Source organism: Danio rerio, chromosome 7 (assembly GCF_052040795.2).
Source record: "Danio rerio strain M-AB ecotype USA chromosome 7, GRCz13ab, whole genome shotgun sequence".
NCBI classification, from domain to species: Eukaryota; Metazoa; Chordata; class Actinopteri; order Cypriniformes; family Danionidae; genus Danio; species Danio rerio.
Genome location: NC_141027.1, coordinates 77,117,501 through 77,127,500, shown reverse-complemented (window position 1 = coordinate 77,127,500; position 10,000 = coordinate 77,117,501). Strand labels below are relative to the sequence as shown.

The 10,000-nt window shown below is 33.9% G+C and overlaps 1 long non-coding RNA gene across 2 annotated transcripts; it reads left to right on the top strand.

Annotated features, from left to right (window-relative positions):
• The first annotated feature begins 3,342 nt into the window (after nt 1–3,342).
• On the top strand, nt 3,343–9,230 carry LOC147843292 (uncharacterized). Of its 2 annotated transcripts, XR_015496615.1 has the most exons (7): nt 3,343–3,386; nt 3,871–4,055; nt 4,671–4,704; nt 6,065–6,120; nt 6,214–6,362; nt 6,474–6,550; nt 7,872–9,230. It is a non-coding gene; the product is annotated as an uncharacterized LOC147843292 (long non-coding RNA). The 2 variants fall into 2 exon arrangements; XR_015496614.1 differs by lacking the exon at nt 3,871–4,055.
• Nucleotides 9,231–10,000: the final 770 nt, after the last annotated feature.

Below are 10,000 nucleotides of genomic sequence, written 5' to 3'. Positions count from 1 at the left end.
ATAATTTTGAGGTGGCTTGTTTGAACCCTGAGCATTAGAGGCCATTATTAAGAGTGTTTGGATGGGTGTTTTGTGTGGTCACGAAACCCTTCTGGAGGTTCACAAAACAAAGTGTTTTCCCAAAAGTTAAATAGCAGCAAATATGGGAATTTTTGAGGATGGTCACTGGCAAATGGTGTTGAGAACCAGATCTTCTTCATTTTGCCTTAAACCAAACATTTACAACCTACGATGTCAGAATACAAGAGACAATTTCCATCTAGCATGAAGAATAATCCCATAGTGCACTATCAGAAATAAATTTAACCCCGGAGCACAAAACCAGCCATATGTTGCACAGGAACAGTTGAAGTCAGAATTATTAGCCCCTGTATCTTTTTCTGTTTAAGGGAAATAATATTTTTTCAACACATTTCTAAACAGAATAGTTTTAGTAACTAGTTTCTAATAACTAATGATAGTATATAATATGTTAATATATATTAGACAAATCATTGTATAACACAATCTTTACAAATATTGCTTAATGAGGCTAACACTATTGACAATAATGTGTTAAAAATAAATTAAAAACTGCTTTTATTCTAGCCGAAATAAAACACATAAGTCTTTCTCCGGAAGAAAAAATATTATCGTAAATACTGTGAAAAATGTCTTGCTCTGTTAAACATAATTTGGGAAATATTTAAAAAATAAAACAAACACAGGGGGGGGGGGGGGGGGGGGCTCATAATTTTGAGTTGTAGGAAGGATGTTCCAAGTGCAGTGGTATTAAATGCAAATCTGATATTGGCATCATAGGCCAGGGTTTCAGGTCAATGCTCAGGATAAACTGTACAAACAAACCACTCTTGCCAGTGTGAGGTCATTACTCATGTAAAATATGTGCATGTGACATTTTCTGCCGTGTTGGGGGAGGGACGGCGTGCATATATGCTGCATGCAGGCCATCAATCGCATTTGGTGTAAAAGGGCTTTCACTTCAAGCATATTAAATCTGTTGTGTATATAAAGCGTGCTGTGTGTAATGCCTGTTTATGAAGGACTTTGAGTTATGTGGACTGTGTCTGGCTGAGGACATTATGCCTACAAGGCTCATGCCCTGAATCATGATGTGTGGGTGTGGGTGTACAATACCTTGTATTCCTTACATTGTGAGGACCAAAACTGTCTACAGTTATGGACAATTTTGACAGTTTGTTTGGTCCTCATGTGGAAAACAGATATTAAATCAATCAGAATGATATATTTTGAAAATGAAAAAATGCAGGTTGTTTTATTTGAGGGTTGGTGTAGGGGAATTGGAAACCCCAGTATGACAATGATGTCTATGAGAAGTCCCCATAAAGATAGCTGTACATGAGTGTTTGTGCATTTGTGTGTGCACTGGGTTTGGTGGTTTATGTGAAGACATGTTTGTATAATAACATGGGTATGACTTAAGTAGCACAATGTTTAGGTGGTTTACGAGGACATGCAGTGTCCTTGTAATTCAAATCACTTAAAATCAGTTTTCATTAAGGGTTAGGTTTGGGGTAGAGTAAGGCCATATAATACGTGTTTTTTTTTTATTTTTATTTTTTTATACATTATAACAGACATTACACCTATGGAGAGTCCTCATAAACCACCAAAAACCAACATGTGTCTGTGTGTGTGTGTTTAGAAGTGCAACATACATACAGGTTTCCAGTGAGAATTGGGTTTGGGGTAGAGTAAGGCCATATAATATGTGTTTTTAACATAATAACATACTTTACGCCTATAGAGAGTCCTCATAAACCACCAGAACCAGCATGTGTGTGTGTCTAGAAGTGAAACAGACATATATTTTCTAGTGAGGGTTTGGGTTTGTGGTACTGTAAGGCCATGTAATATGTATGTTTTACATTATAAAATACATTATATCTATAGAGGGTCCTCATAAATCACCAAAACCAACATGTGTGTGTGTGTTTGTCTATAAGTGCAACATACATACAGGTTTCCAATGAGGGTTGGGTTTTGGGTAGAGTAAGGCCATATAATAAGCATTTTTTGTAACATTATAATATACATTACACCTATGGAGCGTCCTCATAAAACACCAGTGCCAACATGTCTAGAACTGCAACATACAACATGTTTCCAATGAGGGTTGTGTTTTGCATAGGGTAAGGCTATATATTAAGTGTTTATATATATATATATATATATATATATATATATATATATATATATATATATATATATATATATATATATATATATATATATTTATATATATATATATATATATATATATATATATATATATATATATATATATATATATGTATTGTAGATACATTACACCAATGGAGAGTCCTCATAAACCACCAGAACCAACAAGTGTGTGTGTCTAAAAGTGCAACATACATTCACCTTTCCAGAGAGGGTTGGGTTTTTGTTAGGGTTTTTTTTTTTTTTAGGGTTGGGTTTTTTTTTTTACGTTCTAAAATACATTTCACCAATAGAGAGTCCTCATAAACCACCAAAACCAACATGTGTGTGTGTCTAGAAGCGCAACATACATACTGGTTTCCAGGGAGGGTGGGGTTTTGCGTATGGTAAGGCCATAAAATCGATGTTTTTGTCCACTATAAAATTCATTACTCCTATGGAAAGTCCTCATAAACCACCAGAACCAACATGTGTGTATGTCTAGAAGTGCAACATACATACAGTTTCCAGTAAGGTTTGTGTTTGGGATAGAGTAAGGCCATGAACTAAGTGTTTTTACACTGCAAACTTTATTACACCTATTGAGAGTCCTCATAAACCACCAGAACCAACATGTGTGTGTTTCTAGAAGTGCATACAGGTTTCCAATGAAGGTTGGGTTTTGCATAAGGCCATATAACATGTGTGTTTTTTTTTTCATTATAAAATTCATTACACCTATGAAGAGTCCTCATAAACCACCAGAACCAACATGTGTGTATGTCTAGAAGTGCAACACTCATACAGTTTTCAGTGAGGCTTGTGTTTGAGATAAAAGCCATATAATTTATACACTATAAAATTCATTACACCTATGGAGAGTCCTCGTAAATCACCAGAACTAACATGCACTGTAAATGCGAATAGTATTCCTTACTATCAAAATTCTAGTGTGTTTACTTAATTTTAAGCTAATTGTTGAGTTTACTGGAAATGCATTAGTGTTGCTGACATAGTAAGGTATAAAGTTCCCATAACTAATGTAATTTGAGTAAAATTGCTTATAAGGGCTAAGCCATGCTGTTACGCATGCGTACTGGGTGGTGATTTCCCATCCCCCATCCCGAGTCACAACCAACCGCCACCCAGCACCGCCATTGAAGGACAGGATTTCATATTGAAAAGATGTACTGCTGTAAATCAAGGTAAACTTTTCGTTTTAATTACTACTTTGATTTTATTTGTATAGTATCAGTAATCTGTTTATTTCCTGCACTTTGTGAAATTGTTTGCTGTTTTGTGAACTAATTAATAGCCCATGATGTTGTGACTAAACGTTTTGACCACTGCACGTTATTTGCAATACTGTCTACTTTACTAGATAAGCTATTTTTAGCTGCTTAGTCCTTTTTAATAACTATTAATAATTTGTAAAGTTAGTAGTAATTTGTAAAGTGGGCGTTATGCTCTAAAAGAGCGGGCCGCGCCATTTTAAATGATGCACTGAGAGAGCAAGAGCGCGCGCAATGATCCGTTCAAATAGATGTAAAGTAAACACATAGCTGTAGGTCTACATTTTTAAAAAAGAAAACGAAACCTATTTATCCGCATTACAAATACAGTAACGTTAGTTATCGCTGAACTTTAGTGGCGCTTGTTGTGACGAAAATATGCGTGTTTTTTTTTAAGATTTACTTTTATGAGATCACCTGCAGGAAGCAGGTGAGGAGATCAGCTGTGATTCGGTCCGGCGTCAGCGAGCGGCTCATGACCAGACCAGTCGTTTTTTTCTCCATGATCGCCGGGGCAGCAGCAGTTTTAACCCGCCGAGGCTTTTAGAACATTATAAAGCAGTTTCAGCTCAAAATGGACCCGTGAGTGTCGTAGGTAATTTAGGATTTCGATGCGATTACGATTCGTGTCACTGTATGAGGCAGATACATATTTACACATGATGCTAAAGTGTGCTTATGCTAACAATCCCTATGAAACTTAAAGTTAAACTTATGAAAATGCGAGAGATATTTAATTAACTCATTTATTTGTTTTATATGCTATTTGTCTTTTCTTTATGCCGTTTTGAAGGTTTATTCCAGTGTTGCCGTTACGTTATTGAGTGTTTTTGTATTGCTGTAATGACAAATAAATCTGACCAGACGCGACTGAATATGTGTGATGGATAACGTTAATGATGAAGTGGTAACGTTATAACTCGTACAACCAAGCACAGAAACATCCCTTTGTTTGCTCAATATCACACAAAGGCATCAACAAGCCTTTGTTATAAGCAAACTTTCTGTAAAGAAACAGGCTTTGCCAAACCTGTTAGTTTGCATTTTTAAAGAAGGTTTCACTAATTTTTAACAATTTAGGGCAAATAAATTTAAACAATTACAAGGTTGTTTAAAATGTAGCACACCATTAGAGTATTGTGAGTGGCATATTTGGTTTGTAATATCATTATACCCTTTATTTATTTTTTATTTCAGACTACCAGTTTGTGAGCTGATATGCAGTGGAAATGTAAGTTTTGCACTTACACATCAAAGAAAACTTTTTGAACAATACCGCACAAGCCATAGAACATATTCATGAATTGTTCTATTAACGTTACCTTGTCTCCATACTGAGTGTCTGGGTAATTTTAAATCGTTTAATGCATTAAAAGTACATTTAACAAAATTCTCAGCAAAGAACTGCATGATCAAGAATAGTCCAAATATTTTGTCCATTTGAATAATCATCTGAGGACTAGTTAGAAATAGGGTTGTTGTGTTGTGATACCATTAATTTATGTTACAATACTATACCAGCTGAAGTATGGTGATACCAAGTAGTATTGCAATACTGTAATTCATAACTTAAATCCATGAAATAAAGAAAAATGTCAGACATAATATATTGTAAATGTTATTATAGGCCTACTTGAATTTAAATAATTCCCTTATTGTTGAAAAAAGTATTTGCACATCTCTTCACCTAAAATGTATTAATTCCAGCAAAAAAAATACATTAAAATAAAGATACATAAAGAAAAGAGCATTTTTCCAACAAACCTAGGCTATATGAAGTGGTCAAAAATTGTTTCCTGTTGCTATTTTGGGTTTTTCATCTATCATACTTTTTTCACACTTATTATCGGATAAGAATCCAAAGTAATTCAAAATTTCACTTTATGAGTCATTCTTTTTAATAGATTGTCACGGTTGTTGTAGCTATTATATCATATTGACAGGAACAGAAATAAACGAATTCCGATTCAAAATGAACCATCACAAAATATGCAATAGGCTACTATAAAAGGCGCAAATTCTAGTTTTACAACCTTAGAAGGCTCCATAGACTATTAAAATACAATGATCTATTGTTGCTGAATCGTGTAAGTATTTTAGTGACTTTTTCACATGCAGCATTATGTATTGTCGGCAGACTGTTAATGACAATACTACCGTTTACAAACTACAGTGGCACCGCCAGTATCTTGGAGCCATAGTATCACGATACTACCATAGTACCGGTAAACCGTGCAACCCTAGTCAGAAAGTTCAGTGTCCTTTTAAAGACATCAATTGAGACAAATATTTATTCCACTTTTAATGCGCATAAAAGTAAGGCACACCAGCAACAATGCCATGATTATATTTAATCGGGGGTTGTGTTTATTACTGTTTGGTGACAAATATAGCTCATGCTTTTGATGACAGGCGCCGGGAGTATTTGGCAGCTTTTATTATTCAAGAACATTTAACTGTCATGTTAAAGTGTAACATCTGTTGCTAAATGGCATTGCATTGTATCATTGCATGTGTTTCTGATTTCTGTTTTTTGTTTTAGAATTTCGCTTAGCCATGTCAATAACACTTTACGTTTTTGTGCACAACAGTAACATCCAGAAGGAAGTCATAGAGGAAACACCAGCTGATGCAAGTGCTGCAGAAGGTTTGTTTTCTTTTCAAAACTTTGTGTGATTTTGTGAATTTGTGTTTTTGAATGTTATTAATAACTAATAATGTTTTGATTGGATCTTTGCAGAATTAAATCGAATATCAGGAAGAAATGTGAGATCCAAGTTCTACGCTGCATTGGACACACACTGCTCGTTTGATTGAAATAAAAAAAAAAAAAAAAGGAGAAAATTGCAGAAGAAAACTAGAAGAAATTTTCAACATGTTAATTCAAAGGTATTTTTGTGACATCATCTTTGAATCATAATTTGCATTTGATTGCAATAAATTGCATTTGATGTTTTCATTGGGCTATAATGCATGTCTACCTGTCTTTACTTTTTTAAGGTCATCTGGCAGCAGTTCTCCGGGGTCTTTCAGTCCTTTAGAGGGATGAGTCTAAAGAAATTTTCAGGATGTGTTTTGTAAGTAGTATTATTGTTTCTGCTTTCTTAGACTGGAAATGAAGCAGTCATTCCAGTTTACTTCACTTATTAATAAAAATTTTCAATTTTATAAAAATAAAACAAATGCATTTAATGTAAGTATTTGAAAGTAAGAGGGATGTTATATTATGGCCTTTGGAGCAAGAGCATTGCTATGTTGCAAATACAGCAGCTTGTGCCGTCACAGGGTCAGTTAGCTTCATAGGCCAGTGAAGTAATGAATGCATTTCTTTAATTTTTAAACACACTTGATTTGAAAAGGAGGAAGATTAGCTTGAAAAAAAAATCTTAATAAGTGTAATACCTATGTAATATGTTGAGAGAAATATAATTTCAGTTGAAAGAACCTGCTGGATTAAGATGTAAAAAGATAGTGTTAAAAGCCACAAAGTCAAAGATGCTCCGTATTATAACCAACCCTGTGAAGTCACCTGCTGTGGGATTGTAGATGGCTGCACCCTTGTTCTAAAAGCCATACTAAAACATCAATTTTCTTATTAAAAAATAGTTATTAATACATTTTTAAAAAGTGTGCTAAATAATGCAAACTTGACTCACTGCTTTAATCTAGCAAAACTAAATGCATTCATGAATCGGTTCCCAATTTATTAAGTTTTCCCTACAAAATATTTATATTGATTATGTAGCACCAATTGGTCTCTCACACATTTGCATTTAATTTCTTGAAAATGTTTTAAAAGTACTTTTACTGCAGTTTGTTTTATTACATTACAGTGTTTCTTTAATTAAAAAAAATTATTGTTCCTTTAGAATAGTATCATGTTCAAGATACTGGAATTTAGTACCAATCTCTGCTGCAATTTTAAGCAGCAAATTTCCTGCTAACATTTTAAGCACTTTTGAGCACATTTTTAAGCAGCACTGTTTTGCCATTCTGTTCACATGCTTAACAGAAATGACACTCAACAATGCTCCAATGTTAGCATGAAATGGATGTTTTTAAAATTACTATATGGATTGGTAATAAATTCCACTATCATGACAAGCCTAGTAGAAGCAGTACAGGCAAATCCATCGTGTTGGTCTACATTGAAGAAGGAGCACCATAGCAAGGCCTTCTTATAAGAAGCATTTGAATGTAAAATGTACTATAAACACAAATAGTCATGCTAATAAGCAACTAGTTAATAGGGTAATTGGTTTCTACTAAAGTGTTACTAAATTAAGCACAAGGAATTGTATTTTTTTAACCTCTGCTTTTGGTCTCCTGGCCACTACAGGCTTTATTAGTGCCATTTAGAATATCAAACTTTACTTATTTTTCTTTCTCTATTCATAGGATGTAATTGTAGAGTCGGACTTCAGTGAAGAAGATGTTGGCCTGCTGACTGTCGTGTGTGAAGATGTCTAAAGAACCTCATTATGGATGCAATGTGGGCCTTTATACTGGAAGGAAAAGTGGTTATGGACTTTGCCACATGCAGTATGTCTCTTTTTTTGCTTTGATTTACACACTGAATTCGGACTACCCAAAGACTTTGAGCAAAGCATTTGAATTTGTTCAACGTGTGTTGCTTTTGCTGGGAGGGAAGCGTAATGTGTTTTATTCGGCGAGTGCCTATATACTGCTGTGCTTTATGTTTAAAGGTTCAGGTATAATGGCATGTTTAATTACAAAGTGTTGCTTTTTAACATGTTGCTGTTTGCAGTGTTACATTTAGGACTGCAGCATTTTGGTGTTTAAAACACTTTTTTTTTTTTTTTTTACCAAAAAAGTGTATTGTGATTTATAGGGTTGTCAAAAGTATTGAGTTTGGTACCAATCGGTACTGAAATAAATAAAAAAAAAGTCCATCCATTTCCCACTAATATTGCAAGAACTGATTGGCCATTGTGTTCACATGCTCAGTAGATATGACTGATTGGCTTTGAAGGTCATTATTTTTACCACACTTCACCACTGTTCACCAGGTGCAAAGATACAAAGACACTGGATAACTTCAAAGAACTGTCGATCAGTCGATTCATCACCAGATAGCTTATATGTTAGCTTCTAAACAAATCAGCTATCAACATGGCTTTGAAACACTTCAGTGTCTGTGTAACTTTGTTTGGACTCAGTGAAAAATGGTAAACCTATGACAGTCACAGCCAATCACAGTCATTTCTGTTGAGCATGTGAACACAGTGGCCAATCAATGGTGTTTAAGAACGAGCTCAGTAGCACTCAAATGCTGGTGGAAAATGGATATTTTTAATATTTCAGTATTGATTGATACCAAACTCAATACTTTTGACCACACTAATGTGATATTTTCTGTAGGAAAATCTAAACTACACAGTCTAACAAATTAGCTTTAAAGCTTAATATCTGTTCCTCTGTGAGTGTCTATATGCTGCCATGTTTAAGGTGCTGGTGCAATGGCATGTTTAATTACACTAATTCAAGTATCTTTTTTCCAAGTGTCAAGTATTTAAAGTTTTTTTGATAGATTTTCAAACCTTTTCGAAAACTTGTGTTTTAGGGTTGAACATGTTTATTATATTTTTTGTCTGTATTGCTGTTTACAGTATATTACAGCACTTTACAACAGGTTTTTACAAAACTGTATTGTGTACAAGTGTATTGTGATACTAAAATATCACAGGTGTATTGTGAAATTCTGCTAATTTTGTCAAATAAAATGTTTACATTTAAGACCTGTATAATGTCATTACTTGTAGGTTGAACTACATATTTTATGTTCAGTTTAATTGAAGAAAATGTGGAAACCGATTGCACGTAGTTTCTTTAGTTGACATTACTTAAAATGGTGGATTTAAACAATGTTGAGACTACTAGCATTCAAGATGTTAACTGAACATGGTAGAACAGTATTAGTTAAATAGAGTTATTAAAGTAATCTTACTATAAAACCCTAAGTAAGATTACTAAATAATGACAAGTATGTTAACTAGAATTTTCTATTAAACTTACTTAATTTTTAACAGTTAGTTTACTTTATAAGTTTTAGTTTTCTTACTTCAAGGCAATAATTAAACTTAACTTAAGATTTCCTTGTAAGTTTATATTGCAAAAATAAGGCAATCGGTTTCCAAACTTTTTTTAAGTAAACTGAACATGTTAGAATTTACAGTGTGTGTGTAAGTCTGGAAGTGCAACATACAAACAGGTTTCCAATGAGGGTTGTGTTTTGCGTAAGGTAAGGCCATATAATAAGCGTTCTTTTTTTTTTTTTTTTTTTTTTTTACGTTCTAAAATGCATTATACCAAAAGAGAGTCCTCATAAACCACCAAAACCAACATGTGTGTGTGTGTGTGTGTGTCTAGAAGTGCAACAAACATACATGTTTCCAGGGAGGGTTGGGTTTTGCGTAAGGTAAGGCCATAAAATAGATTTTTTTTGTCCAATATAAAATGTATTACACCTATAGAGAGTCCTCATAAACCAACAGAACCAACATGTG